Source organism: Drosophila hydei, unplaced genomic scaffold, assembly GCF_003285905.1.
Source record: "Drosophila hydei strain 15085-1641.00,03,60 unplaced genomic scaffold, DhydRS2 tig00000014-arrow-arrow-pilon, whole genome shotgun sequence".
Classification (NCBI taxonomy): domain Eukaryota; kingdom Metazoa; phylum Arthropoda; class Insecta; order Diptera; family Drosophilidae; genus Drosophila; species Drosophila hydei.
Window position 1 is genome coordinate 1 of NW_022045646.1, and position 16,305 is coordinate 16,305.

Consider the following 16,305-nt stretch of genomic DNA (forward strand, 5'->3'; position numbering starts at 1 on the left):
CGCTCTCTCTCTCTGCCAGCCTGTATGCACTTTTGTGGCTCATTATGGCTTGCGTGCAACCAAAATGCTTTGCGGTTTTGATGCATTCATTCAACTCAGTGCACAACCACACACACACTCTCACACACACGCATACAATGAGGGCGCCTTGCTATGCTAAGTAGCTGTTGTTGCTGCACAGCAGCTGCCCAACCATCCCAACAGCTAAACAAAAACATCATCCTATCATTCATCTCCACCTTCAGCTTCTATTCATCAATGCAGGCCACAAGTATACCAAATGCTTCAATTAAACATTTCTGTCTTGCGTTTGCAAATACCTTTATTGCTTTAGAATTTCATTTGAATAATTCCTAAACGTAATTTACGCTTTTAATAATGGAACTCTAGTTAAGGCTTTGAGAGGTAGAGAAATGAGATTAGATATGAACACTTTGAAGCTTAAATATTATTTCTTGTTTTATTTCTAATTTCGAATAAAGTTTTTGAAAAAGTTTTTGAAATAATAATTTTCTAAATATTTCAAATTAGAAATATATTAAAAAAATATTAATCAATAATATATTTAATTTTTAAATTTTATATACTTTTTTAACTCGGAATATTAAGAACTCAATAAAATTAATAATTTTTATTTTCAATTATATTTTTAATTATTAAAGCTCGGCCCAAGCTTAAGCTGGGCTTAAACTTAACATACTGTTCATAGCAAGTGCAAAATGTAAAACACATTATAACAGCCTGACAAAACTGTTATAAGTGTTATACACTCCAGCTGCCAGGCAAGCTTCAAGCTGACTTAACAGAGCCAAAAACTTACATTATGTTAAGAGACAGTACATCAATCATAGACTACTTAAGTAAACGCTAGAAACTGCCCAATTCAAGTAAAATTCGCTTGAGTTTTCGGTTCATACTTCGAGGCGTTTGCTCTTACTGCACATTTCTATAGACTTGGCTGGTCGCTGGCTTAATTTAAGGCCAATTTGGGAGCAGCTTCTGCTGTTGAAACGATGTCTCATTATGTTGTCTGCTGTTGTGCACACACATCCTGCGGGCCTTATATCCTGCGGCTTTATTGCCTTGCGAAATGAGCATTAAATGTTATTGTTTAACATTAATTGAATTGCGGACGCATACGAGTTAAGCAAATTACGCCGGACCCCAACTAGCCCCGACTTCGCATATGAAATATTGAAGCTTTAAGGGCAGTCTAACATTTTAACACGTTTTGTTCGCTTGCAGGACTTTAAGGACAGCAAAGGACAGTCGCAGCACAACGTCAGTCGAGTATAAAAATCAATAAGAGACACATGTATTGGTTAGCCCAGGCATTGGCAATATGGCCGGAACAGCAACTGTTAAGGGAACGGGGCAGTCAACTTTGCCATTGTTATGTTTGCTGTTGCACGAGCGGCGCCTCTAAGTTGCAAGGAGACCTTCATTTGGCCAACATGTCGGACAGATACGCCGCCAGCTACTACGAGCAACTGCATCCGGCGCAGGCGCAGGCGCAGGCTCAGGCCCAGGCCCAGGCCCAGGCCCAGGCCATGTCCCATTATGCAGCGCCTGGCTATCGCGGCGGCTATGGCGGCGCCTATAATCCCTATGGCTACGGCTATGGCAGCTCCAGTCCGGGCCCTAGTCCCGGTCCTGCCTCCTATATGCCCAGCTATTATCGCTATGCGCCCTATGCCTCGCCCCACTACAGTCAGCCGTCGCACCAGCATCATCATGCGAGCATGTTTACGGCCCGCTGGCCAGCAGCTGGTACCCTCCAGTGTGCTGCACTATCCGCCACGCCCACATACGCAACACGCCTATCAGCAGCAGCAGCAGCAGCAACACCTGAGCAGCAGCAACAGCTATGAGCAGCCAGCGCCTGCGCTTTTATAGTGCTTCCGCCTATGGCCAGGCACGCGGCTTTGCCGCCTATCAGCCAGCCACGCCCACACACTATGGAACGCCCGGACGTTCTACGACGCCAGCCCGAACCGCACAGTGTTGCCCAACCCAACTATTTGGAGCCATTACGCAACTACACAGAGCAACATCAACATCAGCAGCAGCAACAGCAGCAGCAGCAGCAACAACAGCAGCAGCAGCAACAGTTGCAGCTGCAACAGTCCAAGCTCGAGGAGCTGCTGCCTGAGCAAATCAAACTGGAGCATGATGTGGAGGCGACATCACCAACACAAAGGCTAACCACAATCGCCGCATTGATCAGTGCCACCGGCACGGACAGCGGCATCAGCAACTGCAGCACGCGAGCACGCAGCGACAGCAGTCAGAGCACGCCCGTCTACAGCGGCGAGTATCCAGTGAATATGTCTGTGGAGTCCGCGTCCTGTGTGTCCTATCACTGTCCGGCCGATGGCAGAGACTACGAAGAAGAGCAACAGCAACAGCAGCAGGCAACAGCAGCAGCAGCAGCAGCAGCAACAACAACAGCAAACAGCAAACGTGGAGGCAGCAGCTGTTGTCGATATGCCCGGTAAGTTGTCAGCATTTGTATTACGCTCCATTTAATGTACAATTATGCAGGGGGCGGCGCAATGATTGTAAATTTATGCAAACATATGTCAGACTAGATTATGTAACAAGTATTTATGTCCGCCCCCAGGCAGCAAAGGCAGCAATGGCAGCAGAGGGCAGCCAAAGCAGGCAACGCACTGTGGTTTGCTGTTAAAATCAAATCATTTCTGTTAACATAGCCAGCAGCGCTAAGTAACAGCAAGAATGTTGAATAGCAGAGTGTAAGCTGCGCTAGCAGAACACGATCAAAGCGAGAGACACAGAGAGTGAGAGTGAGCCCCTAACAGGCGCATGTTAAGTTACAGCGCAAGTGACTGTTAATGCTTATATAAGCACAAATCTCTTGCTAACATAAACTGTAAGCTTAACATTGAAAGCCTAGCTTAGCTTACTGAAGCATTTGGGCCGCTTAACAGCTTATTTGAATATTTAACAGTCACTGGCAGTTGGAGCTGAACGAGAAGGCCTTTAACATTTTCTGTATTTAAAGAACTTTTAATACTTAATTAAGGAACTAAAAGTTTGTTTAATCAAACTAGAACTAAAAGCACATATTATAAATAACTTTTCACATCACATTTTCTATTCAATTATAAATGCCGAGTGGAGCAGAGTCTCCACTGTGCTGGCTGCTTGTAAGCCACTGCGTATGCTTGATTTTGCATGCAAATGAATGCAAAGAGCGTCCATTTTGAGTCGCCATCAACGCTGCCGTCAGCCTCATCAGCAGCAGCAGCGCCACTGACAGGCAACTGTCCGTCAGGCAGCCATTTGACACGACATGACGGTCAGTCGAGCAGTCGAGCAGTCGAGGAGAGTGGAGCAGAGCAGAGGAGCAGCGTAGTCGACATTTTGCAAACACTCAACCAATCAGCGTTGGTTAACTGCTCAAATGCTTCCGCTTCCTGTCGCAACGACTTAGCACAAGGTGGCGTGGGCTGTGTCGGCTGTTGGCCGTTAACTATGACGAGCCTACGTCATGTTGCTTTAAAGGACTTGAAAATTAGCTGTCTATTTAGGCACGCAAGGCGCTGGCAGTGGGGCCTGAGCTTTGACTCACCCTTTGATGAGCTGATTCTGATTTGACTTTTTGGCGGAGGCGTGTTGGGCGAATCAATAAGTTAACTTGGCTGATGTCGCGTCACACACACAGTTGAGCACTGGCAAGTGGAAGGAAGGTGTTAAGTGTGTGTGGCGGCGCAGCACACACACACACACAGACACAGAGGCACACACATTGACCCTAACTCCAACTTTTGACAGCTTTTCTAAATATTTCCTAATGCAAACGAGACTTGTGGGCATAGCCGCTGCTTATCAATGGGCGCTCAACTTACACACACACACACACAAATATGATTTGAGGGTGTGCGCGTGAAATGTCATCACAGCAGAGCATGTAAATGAACTTTACAACGCAATGTGGTGGGTTATTTGTAGCTGCTTGCTGTTTGCCCAACGCACACAGAGCCACACGAATACACACATAGAGAAGACACCCTGGAACAGCCCCCATGCTCGTGCAATATTTGTTGTAGAGGTATCCAACATTGACGCAAAAATCAATGTCCGTTATGACAAGTCAACTGTAGTACGAAAAGAAAAAACGGCAGCAGCAGCAAAGGATGCGCAATAAGCTGAAAGCTTATGCTTAGAGCAGTTTAGATGCAGTTAATATAGCTTATATAGAAAATATGATTTTTAGTAAAAAGAGCTGAGGAACTAAGAGTCGCTTGAGCTGAGTAAGTTGTCATAAGACCTATAAAATTAAAAATATTTCGTTTTTTAAATAAATTCATTGATTTATTTCCCAGCTTCCCATCGAAAATTCTTCAGATACGACAGATCTTTTGACAATTCATAAATGAATTTATAAGATCTTTGTGCTATAATATCTTCCTCAGTTTCTTTCAAATAAAATATATAAAATGATTATATATTTAATAATATTAAAATTATTAATATTACAAATATCACATGTTATTACTTTATCAACTAAATTCTATAGACTTTTTAATAAATTCAAACATAACTTTTAGCTAGGCAAACTAATGATAGTAAAAGTTTAATAAAGTTATTAAATATTGTTACCCACTCACCTATTATTAAGCTAATATGCTCGCACCCACACGCTGTTATCAGCCTTTAAATTGATTATAATTGATTTATTTGACGTGAATAGCATTACAATAACAATGATGACAACAACAACAGCAATACAAATCGAATATCGCGACTCGGCGCTGGCCACAACAGAAAATACGTAAACAATGCGGGCTCAGTCGCATGCGCTAAAAAGTATGCTATAAATTTTTACACTCCAAATGACACGCGAATGTGTGAGTGAATGTGTGTGTGTGTGTTTGACACGTTCAACAAGTGCATGTTGATGTGTCGCTTACACTCACACTCATACACATTCACGCACTCACTCACTCCCTCACTCACTGTCTCTTTCTCTCTCCGTCTCTTTGCCTTGCTCTCTTAGCTACCCCCGTTAAAAAAAAATAAGAAATATAACAAATTTGATAAGCGAGTGCGAAAAAAAAAAACAAAAGTTGCGGCTCTCTCGCGCTGGTCAACCTGACTGAACCTTTGTCTTTTTAACCCTTGATGGCCGCCAGCACGCATGACAAAATAATTACAAAACGCCTCACAAATAATATACAAAAAAAAAAAAAAACTAATAAAAAAGTAGGAAGGCAATGTTTATTGATTTTTATTTAACACTCGCTGCCTGCCTGGGCGCCGTTTTTTTGCCAATTTTCCAGATGACATAAGCACGACGGCAGAGACGTCCACGTCGACGTCAGTGTCGCCGCCTATTGTGAATGATACCGATAAGGCGGGCAATGCTGAGCAGGCCGGATGTTGTGAACCGTGCGGAAATCAATTTGGCGAAGCCCAACAAGCCGACACCAACAACAACAGCAGCAACAGCAACAGCGCCCGCAGGATATTGGGGGAGCAGCAGTCGGCAGCTAATCAAAATCAACGACGATGCAGCCGGGGTAAGTTGGCGCAAAATTACAAATTAAAACTGCAGTCGAGAAGGGAAAGGGAAGGTAGGCAGCGATAGTGAGCGGATCCTGACTTGTCTAATTAAGCGACAAACAGGTGACGCAGCAGTGCCAGCAGCATCAGCAGCAGCTCAATTAGGCAACGCAGCGGCACGCAGCTGCCATGACAAATTAGGGCAAAGCAACAAAAAAAAAAAAACAAAAAAGCAAGAAGAAGAAACAATGTAACGACAGACTGATAATGACAGACTACAATGATGCCCCGTTACAGCAGCGCAGCAGCAGCCGCAGTCGCAGCAGCAGCCGACTAAAAAGAGAAGACCAAAAGCAAAATGCGTTAGCTCCATCGACCGGCTTTCTAGGCAGAGCGCCAGACAGACAACAGAGAACGGGCGCACAAAGGAGGGCAGAGATGCGCGCAAAAGTGAGCGTGCGCAATCAAAGAGAACACAAGCAAGCCGAAAGCCTTTAAACAGGGTGACTCATTTACAGCAGCAGAAAGAGCAAGGCAGAGCTCCTTAACAGAGCGCGCTTGCTAGCCGGAAGCCTTAATACAGGGTGTCTTAGTAGCAGCAACAACAGCAGCCGCAAAAGCGGGCGCCTATTGATTTTTGGGTGAACTTCAATGTGCTGCTGCTGCTGCTGCTGCTACTGCTGCTGTTCTGCTTGTAGGCGGGCTGGTTGGGTGGAGTTGCCTGGGCTGGGTGGGCTTGACAACACGAGCTATGAGCACGCGCCTAACGGGCCACCTTTGCTGCAAATTTCAAGTGCCCGCCACTTGAGCGTAACAACTTTTCTGCCGCTGCAACTGCACACTAAATCGATTTTCTTGTTCTTGGTTTTGTTGTTACAAGCAGACGCCAACAGCAGCCGTAGCAGCAGCAGCAGCCACGCATAACTGGAGTCCAACATTGAGACGGCCACGCACACCGCCCGCGCCGCAAAACTCGCCCGTCCGGATATGGACTCTCAGCGGCTGCAGCCACAAGCGCTGTGCCACCTGCGCTGGCGCCACTGCTGCAGCAGCAGCAGCCGCTAAGCAGCAAGCGCAGCTATGCCAAAAATCGCAACTGTCACAGCAACAACACTAACAACAACAACAACAACAACAATCGCATAATCGAATGCGATCTCATACCGAGCAAGAAATCAAAACGCAAGGCAAGCAAACGGGAAACGGAAACGGAAACGGAGCATGTAGAAGCCATGGAGTCCACAGTGCGCGAACAAATAAGGGTGAGAATGAACACACACACACATGCACATACACACAAAGAAGCAAGAAAAAGCCTTTTCAATGACCTGAACACCCCTACCCTGGCTTTAAGATCTGCGGTTTGCCCAGAAATTTTCTTGTTTGACTTCGTTTATGCCCAACTTATTGATATGAGAAGCCTTTTCTTTTAGTCAGAAATGCTTTCTTTATAAAATTCCATTTAACATTATGTTAACATAGAAATGTTAAGTGCCAGTAACAGAGGGAACAGCCCAAATAGGGTATGGCTCCTATTCGAAAGGCCCTAAGTTCACAGAATTTGTGAAAATAATGACAAATGTGGCTTGATAGGAACTACTTTTGCCCTGATTTGCAAAGCCGAATGTGTCTTGTCGTTGTTGTTGGCCCAGTAACTGGGACTCAGCGCTTCGAAAGCAGAGTGAACATATCTAGAGCTAAGCTAGGTTGTTTACAGGGTAACTCCCAGTCGATCACATTCTGAGTAACTTAATTTTAAATAGAGCTTAAGTCAAGCTAGTTAAATTCAGAGTCTGACTGGATATTATTTGCTTGCAGGACATCAAGCCTTTGCCTGGCTTTCAGCAAGCTTTCGGCTCCACCGAAATCGGGCGCTTCTCGGAGCGTTTTCTGCAGACGCCGGAGAGTCTGGTCGAGCGGCTGGCCGAGGAGTACGCAGCGACTTGCAGCAGCAGCAGCAGCAACAACAGCAGCAACAACAGCAACTGCAGCAGCAACATGGGCAGCAGCTACTATGATGCAGCAATTGGTGGCAACATGCACAGCTATTGGCCCTACGAAGAGCAGCATGGCTATGGCTATCAGAGCGCCAGTCAGAGCCTGAGTCAGCAGAGTCAAATGTCACGCAGTCGTATGCGTGGACAGCTCTATCCCTATGCGGACTACGCGGCGTATGAGCGCTATGGCTATGCGGCCTACAGTGCAGCCAGCAGAGCGCGCTACAATGAAATACGCTGCAATGGCTACTGAAGAAGCTCACAAACAATATATATATATATAGTTGTAGAAAGATATATATATAGATAACCTTGTCGTTTTGTCATTTAAAAAAAGAAATTCTCTCTGTGTGTGCCTTTTTCGGTCAAAATTCGGCAATGCCCCGAAACAGATTGTAGAGTATTTTATTGTCGGGCATTGCTGGCGTTGATTGCGTGCAAAATTCATATAAAACAAAAGAAAAACCAGAAAACAAAACAAGGCCAAATGTATATTGAAAACTAAGCGTTAAGTAGTCGAATGTTAAATGAACACAAACAGTTTGCCAGCTGCGCAAACCGATTTGTCACACTGTACATACTCGTAGAGCAATGCATTTCGTTTCCTCTTCTGTTTCCGCTGCAAATGCATTCGGATTTCAGCGATTCTCTGCGTAAATACAATTAGTAAAAGATGTGCCATTGCAAGTAACTTTAATGCGACAAAAACACCTGTTTTTTAAATAAGGTTTTACGTTTTTTTAGTTATATATATATATATACAACAATACATATTACAACGGTACTTAATTAAAGTTTTTACTTTTAATTTGTAATTAGTTAAAGCAAAGCACTAAATTTTTAACTTGATTTCTTTTTTTCATTTTTTTGTACTTGTCCAATTAAATTTTTTAACTTTTTTTTCGATTTAAGTGCCTTAATTTAGTTACATTTAATAACAAAAAAGATTTGAAATTTTTGACAAATTTTTATCAGTTTTAATGTGTAAAAAACCAGTTCAGGTTTCAAAAGGGCCCAAAAAAATAAATAAAAAAAAGAATCCAAATCCAAAAATAATAACACATCGACAAAAACATTCAAAAATGTTTTTTAGTCAAATCATAAAAATAAAAAATATTAGTTGTTAATTAAAAAATTATTCACAAAAAATTAATGAGAACAAAAACTTCGTAGTGTTGAAATTTTATGACAATATTTTCAAAGTTTAAAAAAAATAAGAAAATAAAAAATTAAAGATTATATATACATGTAGCTAATTTTAAGCCCTTGTGTAAATAAAACAAATATTTGAACGTTTAAATTTTATGAAAGCAAACAAAATAAAAATAAAAATTAAAAAAAAAATAAATCAAATTAGCATAAAAAATGAATTTTTTTTAACTATTTACTTTTGCTCTAGCCAAAATAAAAGCCAAACGAATTGAGTTTATATATTGGGAGCGTTTTTTAATGTTTTTATTTTTACTTGTCTTGTTTTTAATTTTTTTAACTGTTTTTTATTGATTTAATTAATTTATAAATATTATTACATAACCTAGAAGTGTGTTGTTTTTTTTTAAATAATTACAAAAATAGTTTTTGTTGTAAAAACAGCAGAAAATTGTGTAAATTAGTTTTTTGTTTTCGTTTGTTTTTTCGAGTTGAGCAGAAAATCAAAAGGCGAAAAAAAATTTAGGCTTTTGCTTTAAGACTTAAGAACTAAAGGAAATCAAAAATATGATTAAGTGACTCAATATAGTATAAAAAATAGACGAAAAACCAATATAGAAAACTGTTTACAGTGTGTGTGTGTGTGTGTGTGACTGTGTGTGTTGGGAGACTGTTACGAGTTGGCTACAAGTTTTCATTCTCTTTTGTTTTTCCGAAGTATATAAATAGTTTGTTCTGTTTTTTTTTTGTTTTCCTGTTTTTGTTTTGTTTTTTAATAATAATAAACAATTACACAATTATTGATTTTGTTAGCATTATTGCCTTGTTGCTGATGCTGCTGCTGATGTTGCTCATCAGTAATAATTAGGTTTATAAATTAATTAGTGTGAGTTTTATATCGTTATATATATATATCATCAATTGTGTTTGTTTTATTTTATTTTATATATATATATATTTTTTATTAATTTTTTTTTATTTTTTTTTTTCACTTTTTGCATAAGCTAAGAGACGACGTGTCTTTGTGTGTGGTGTGTGTTGTGTGTGTGTGTGAAGAGCTTTGGATGCTGGCTCGCAATCATGAGGAGGACGCTGCCGAGGAGTTCTTGGTGGAGCCGCCGCCCGAATTGTTGCTGGAGTTGCGCTGCTTCTCAATGTACACGTTGAGCAGACGCACCTTGCTGGGATTCATCACCGAGAGCTTCGGCTTGAGCTTCTCCTCGCCGAGCACTAGATAGAGCTTGACAATGCAGAAGACCGCCGCCTTGCGCACCATCGACTGCAGGTCATCGGCCGATCGTGCCAGATTCGGGAACACTGTATCCAAGTGAGCATCTGTTATCTCGGTGCCGTGCTGTTCGGTTACCTCGAGCAGAATTTTGATGGCGCACAGATTGGCTGGAAAGGCCCCAGTCGCAATCACCGGATTCACAATGTTAATGGTTAGATCTAGGGGCAGAGCCGGCGCTATGCGCGGTATCATCGTGTCGATCTCGCGCAGCGCCTCCTTGCTGTGCTGATAGCAGTTCATGATCTTCAGCAAGATCAGCTCGAGGAAGTTCAGCCAATTGGTGCCGCATCTTATCGCTGCGCACAATCTTGCTGAGCACGTGCAGGCCAGAGATGATCACGTCCGTGTGCTCCGCCTCCAGCATGTGGAGCAGCATGCGCATTATCGATTTGAAATGCTTGTTGGGCAGCTCGCAGTTGCCGCCGCGTATGCAGATGCCCAGATTGGCGAGCGCCGTTTGCAGCTGCTCCACGGACTGCTCCTTGCTGAGTGTCAATGCGACGCGCATCACCTCGCTCTCGTGCAGATTGCCGGGCAGTATCAGCTCCCCATTCTCCGCAACGAGCAGTGAAATCTTAGCTGTTGGCTGTGCTGGTGGCGCCGCCGTATCCAGTCGCATCGTTGCCGATTCCGGCGTATTCGATTGCGTGGTATTGGCCGACGATTGGGTCTTCGAATTCGATGACAGCGAGTCCTGCTGCGCTGTCAAATCACGACCGGATTGCTGCTGCTGCTGCTGCTGCTGCTGATCGATGGCAAACTGCAGATGATGTCCGTTGTAGCCATTGGGCGCCAGCGATTGGTATTGGCCGCCAGAGAAGCAGGAACGTATCTCTTCGGAGGTCTTCTGTATATTGTGCTGCACCTCCAGCTCGGAGAAGCCATAGTTCGCCTCCTGCTCCACAGATGATTGCCGTGAGCGTGGACTAGAATTCATGTGCATATTGAGCGAGGAGAACGGTCCCACGCTCGGACTCTGCAGCGGCTTGGGGCTGCTGCTGCTCAGCGGCGAGCTGCTCGGCGAGTTGGCCCCACTGCTCTGTCGCCGGATATTCGATTGTATGCACAGACGTGCCGTATCCTGATATCCCTTGGGCAATGCCGCCAGCATTTTTGTCATTTGCGGCGTATTCAGATTGTACAGCGCCACCAGGCACTGGCGCGCCTGCGAGCGCAGCTCCATCGACTTGTGATCGCCGGCCATTTGAGCTAGCTTCAAGACGGTGGCGCTCGCAGCTCTGGTTTTGGTCGCTGGGAAAGTCGCTGCTCTTGCCGTACGTGTTGACCAGCTCGGCGAGGAAGCGCAGAATGGCAATGCGTGTCTTGGTTGTCGGCGTCTGTGTGTTATCCGAAAGGATGCGAAAGAGCTCCTTGAGCTGCAGCTGCGTCGGAAAATATTCGTGTACCACCTGCAGGGTCTTCCAGATCTTACTGTGCATCGAGTTAAGCAGATCGGTGCCCAGCTTATTGAACAGCGCGTCAGCAGTATGAACAGCCAGTCATGGAGCTCGGGTGCATGCACCAGTATCAGCTCGGTGACCGTATCTAAAAACAAAGAGTAGACTTTAGTGTGCGTGTCCATAAACATTTTGCGAAACATGTCCAGGACGCATTGGAGCTGCTGTTGCGTCAGCTCCTTGCCATCGGCCAGATACTGGGTGAGGCTGATCAGGCCATCCTTGCGCTCGCCCCAGTGCGTGGAGGCACAGTATTGTATAATTGTCTCAATATCATCGAAGGGCGCACGCTGGGTGTTTCCAGTCGAGGCGGTTCCGTGAGCCACTTAGCGAATAGTTCGACATGGAGTTGTTGCCACGCGTATAGCTCGAGTCAAAGGACCGCTCCGAGCACACAGAGCTCGCCTCCGAGTCAATGTCGTCGGATTCATCACGGCCCAGCAGCTTGCGTCCCATGCGTATGCCGCCGCTGCGCATGAAGTCCGCCGGAAACGTAGTCGGCCATATCGCCATCGCCGGTGTTGCCGCCGCCCAGCGAGATTTCTGCTTCACGGGATTGGGCCAGCAAGCGAGATGCAGCCGTGCTGCGTACTGGATTATTGCGCTCAGGTGTGCGTCGCGCACTGGAGCCGGTTGAATAGATGCTGCGCTTCATCAGCACTGCGCCGCCGCCAAGCGATTGGGACTCGTCTCCCTGGAACTGGCGGTGCTACGCGGTATGCCGGAGGCCTTTTTGGGTATGGCTCCAGTGGCACCGCCCCTAAAGTAGCCGCTCATGCCATAATGATCACGCAGCTTGGTGCTGGGCGACGTGGAACGCGAGCCTGGCTGCGACTGTGAGACGCCAGCGCGTGTGCGTCCAATGCGTGTGGTAGGCGTCACCGTGCCCGGCGAGACATTCTGGTGGCTGCTATTGGAATTAAGACGTGGTCGTGGCAGCGAACCACCGCCAGCTGCGCCGCCTGCAGCAGCTCCAGCTGCAGCGTGCTGTTCGTGGCTGCCGCCGGCTTCTTTTTGCCTCGAGTAGAGCGTGTATTGAGCACGCGCCTTGGCGCGCTGTGCCGCAGCCCGTGTCCACGGCGGAGATGGAGCGCATGCTGGGCGTTGCCTTTTGCAAGGTGTTTGTGGTGCTGCGTCCGATGCGTGATGGCGCCACTGGACGCTGCTGGGCGCCGTTAGAGCTGCCACCGTCACGTTCTCGTTCCAGTGCTCGCTGTGCAGCTATGTCCAGACTGCCATAGATCTGATCCGCCAGTTCGGGAAAGTGGCGTCGGAATGCCCAGTAGGCGAGTCGAGAATGGCGACGCGCTTCGCTGTCCGCGTCGCCAATGGACTTTTGAGCGTGTCGCGTAGGATGAGAGCATGTCGCTCCAGGGACTTGGTTTGCCACTCCTCGAAGAGCAGCACCATCAGCTCGCAGAGCGACGAGCGGATGTCCTTCGACTTGGACTGCTGCAACGTCTCCGTGTAGATCTTCAAAAGCTTAGGCGCGTGCGTGTACTTAATGATGTATTTGAGCGCCAGCGTCGAGGCTGATGCGATCACCTTGGCCGAGTTCTGGATGAGCTGTATCAACTGCTCCAGTATGCTCCAGCAGAAGGCGTCCAGCTTATTGCGCAACGTCTTGGACATGTACGCAATTGTGATGCACGCCTCGCGTATCACCTGCGAGCGCAGCTCCTCCTTCAATACGTCCAGGAAGGCCAAGGATAACTCCTTCAGCTGCACAGTCATAAATTGCTGCTTGCGCCTGATAGTTGAGCAGCAGCAGCGCGCGCACTTTCTTGAGCGCATCCACTCGCTTCTCCCAGTCGGCATTCTTATCGCTTATAATAACTAAGATTTGTTTGTATATGTCATCCATGTCCTTGGCATGGAATATAGTCAGTTGCGGCACCTGCTCAAAGCTGGCCTCAAATATTTCCATGGTCACGGCGCCCGCATCGCCGGCAACGTCATTGGGCGTGGGCTTCTGACGCTGCAACGACGTGGCCGAGTGCAATTGTCGCTTCACAATCTTTGTGGGTCGTTCGCGCACAGAGATGTTGTCCGCCTCGTCCAGTCCGTTGCCACTGCTGCCGTTGCGCAGCGCAGAGGGCAGCAGCAGACCCTCCAGCTTCACCTGATCGAACTTTTGCTCCAGCAAGGCCAACTTCGAGGCAGGCATGTCATCCATGCGGCGCAGATCCGGTCGCAGGCGATCGCCCACATGCTTGTAGATCTCCACGAGCGTCTGTATGGCCGACTCTCGTACATTCACCGTGGGATCACCAAGCAGTGCGCATACAGGCGTTATGTACACTCGCACGCTTAGCTGCTGTGTGCCGTATTCGTTGAGCGCATTTACAATTGTCTGAAGGAACTCCTCGCGCACTTTGGCGTTCTTGTGCTTGAAGCAGCTGGTGGCCAGTTTATCAATTAACGTTTGAGCCGACTGCACTTTGTGCTCCATTAGATCACGCAGCAGCAGCTGGGCCTTCTCGCGGACAGTGTCTCGACTGTCGCCGAGGCGATCGATCACATGGGGCAGCACCGTGGCTGTGTAGGCATTGAAGTCCGAGCCCAAACGCTTGATCAGCTCCGAGAAGGCCTCGAGTGACTTTTGTGCGATCTTAAAGTGGCTGCCCGTCAGCCAGGGCATCAGGTTGTCAATGAGGAAGCCCATATCTGTGCACACAATTGAATTGGTGTCGTCGCTGAGGAATGTCACCAGATCTTCAGCCAATTGTACCTTGACGCGCATATCCGCCTTTGGCATCTGTTGAATGAAGCCATCCAAATCGCTTGGCTTGCGGTACGCCATTCTCTCTCTATCTCTCTGTCTCTCTCACTTTGTTAAGGTGTGTGTGTGTGTGTGTGTTGCAGCTGCAATAAAAGTGAATGGATATAAAATTGATTTTAGCTTTTGCCTTTGGATAATTGTATTAAATATTTATGCCACACGAGTCTGAGGCACGCTGCAATGCAGGTCAATTTAATTTGAGCACATGAAATGCATAGAAACTGAATTTGAATGGAGATGAATTGATTGCCTTTCCTTTGTCAAAAATAAAAATGAATTTAATTTCTCGCTCCTAATTTACTCAGGTAATAAATCGACGGTAAACAAACAATACAAAACATTAAAAATCTGCAACAATTTTGACAAAGATAAACAAGATAATATAATTTTAAAACAATAACATAAAAATCTGATCTATTTTGACGAAACGAAAACTAAATTTTATTTTCTTTTCAAATAGCGCGCACTCAGATTGTGAACTGCGCGCGCGCACATTAAATGCATGGAAGAAGAAGCAGCAACTGCGACCGTAACAAGAAGAAGAAGCACAAGCAACAGTCGCACAAACGTGCAAAATGGGCAACAATTTCTGTGTTTATCCATGTGCCTGTGTGCGTGTATGTGCGTGCTTTTGTGTGTGCGTGTCCGTGTGCGTGTGCGTGTGTGAAAAATGAAGTCAGTGTTTGGACTGCGAAAAGTAGGTGAATGGCTGTGCGGGTGGGAGAATGGGCACTGACAGTGGCAGATGGCAGTGCTGGAATGACACGAAAGCCAGGGCAGTTTAGAGGGGAGGAAGTAGTAGGTGTGAGCGGGGCGTTGTTTACGGTCGTCGTTGTGCACAAATATGAATCATCTCACCGCGTTGAGCGTGACGACGACGGCGTCGACATCCAGGAGTGCTGCTCGATTGTGGGTGGGTGGGTAGTTGGATAGGCAGTTAAATGTCCAAAACTACAAAAATAAAAACTATAAACAATAACCCAAAAAGGTTGGGGCTCTGCCGCTGCTTCGGCTGTTACTGGCTCTGGTTACGGAAGCGACATAAACGGTAAATGACGAGCGTCGCTGTTAATAGCTGCAGCGGCAGCGGCAGCGACGTCGACGTCAAGCCGTCTATGGGTGGCTACCAAAGAGAGAGAGAGAGAGGGAGCACAACAAAAACAACGAAACAGCGAAACAAAAAGAAACAACATATTTATGGAAATAGCTAAATGAGATAATATGACAGCCAACAGCAAGTTGTAGAGGTAGAAGAGTGTGTCGACAATTACTAAGCAACAACAGCGACTTGTTTGCTCAGTCACAGAAAGAGCAAGAGAGAGAGAGAGAGAGAGCTTTAAGCGAACAAGCAACAAATTAGCATTGCATACGCAATTTTCTATTTATAATAAAACAACCAGAACAGCAACAGCAACTGAAATGATTTTAAAGCGCTGGGCGTAGCTTTCGTAACTGCAAACTTTTTAGAACTTTTTCAACTCTAACTACACGATAAGATAGGGCTAGTTGATTAAAGGCAGCGACCACAGTGTAAGTTTTGAAAAACAAGCAGCAGCTGTTCCGTTATTCTGCTAGCCGATTGGACTGGCCGAGGGCGAATTTATCAAATTTAAATGTCACATGAAAAGCGAAAAGCACACAAAAAAAACGGAAGCGGAGGCGAATGCGAATGCGTGTCTTGGCCAAATAGTTGCATGATCTTTTTTAAACACACTCACAGATACGCACGCTCCTCTCTCTCTCTAACGCACACACACATGCATACTTCTATGCCTAAATAAATACTCACTTTATTTGCAAATCCGGCTGCTGCTGCTGCTGCTTCTTCTTCGGCTCCCTCTCTTCTTTTTACGCTCAATTTTTGTTTTGGGTTGGGTCTGACGCCAGCAATAACAACAACTGCTTCTACTGCTGCTGCTGGTGTTTGTTGGCCGCCTTGGGCAATGTTAAAAATTGATTTTCCAGTTGGAAATTGAACAAACAATTTGTAATGCACACAAATACGGGTATTAAATAAATTCTATATCGTTTCAAGCACAGCCAATTGAACAATTGCCAGATGAGAGATCACAGTTTTGCTCTTATTGTTGCCGCCGCTCA

General features: G+C 45.8%; 2 pseudogenes; one reads left to right on the forward strand and one right to left on the reverse strand.

Annotated features, from left to right (window-relative positions):
* The first annotated feature begins 1,406 nt into the window (after positions 1–1,406).
* On the forward strand, positions 1,407–7,797 carry LOC115483757 (annotated as a pseudogene).
* Positions 7,798–9,691: 1,894 nt separating this feature from the next.
* LOC115483758 lies at positions 9,692–14,288 on the reverse strand (annotated as a pseudogene).
* Between the last annotated feature and the right edge of the window lie 2,017 nt (positions 14,289–16,305).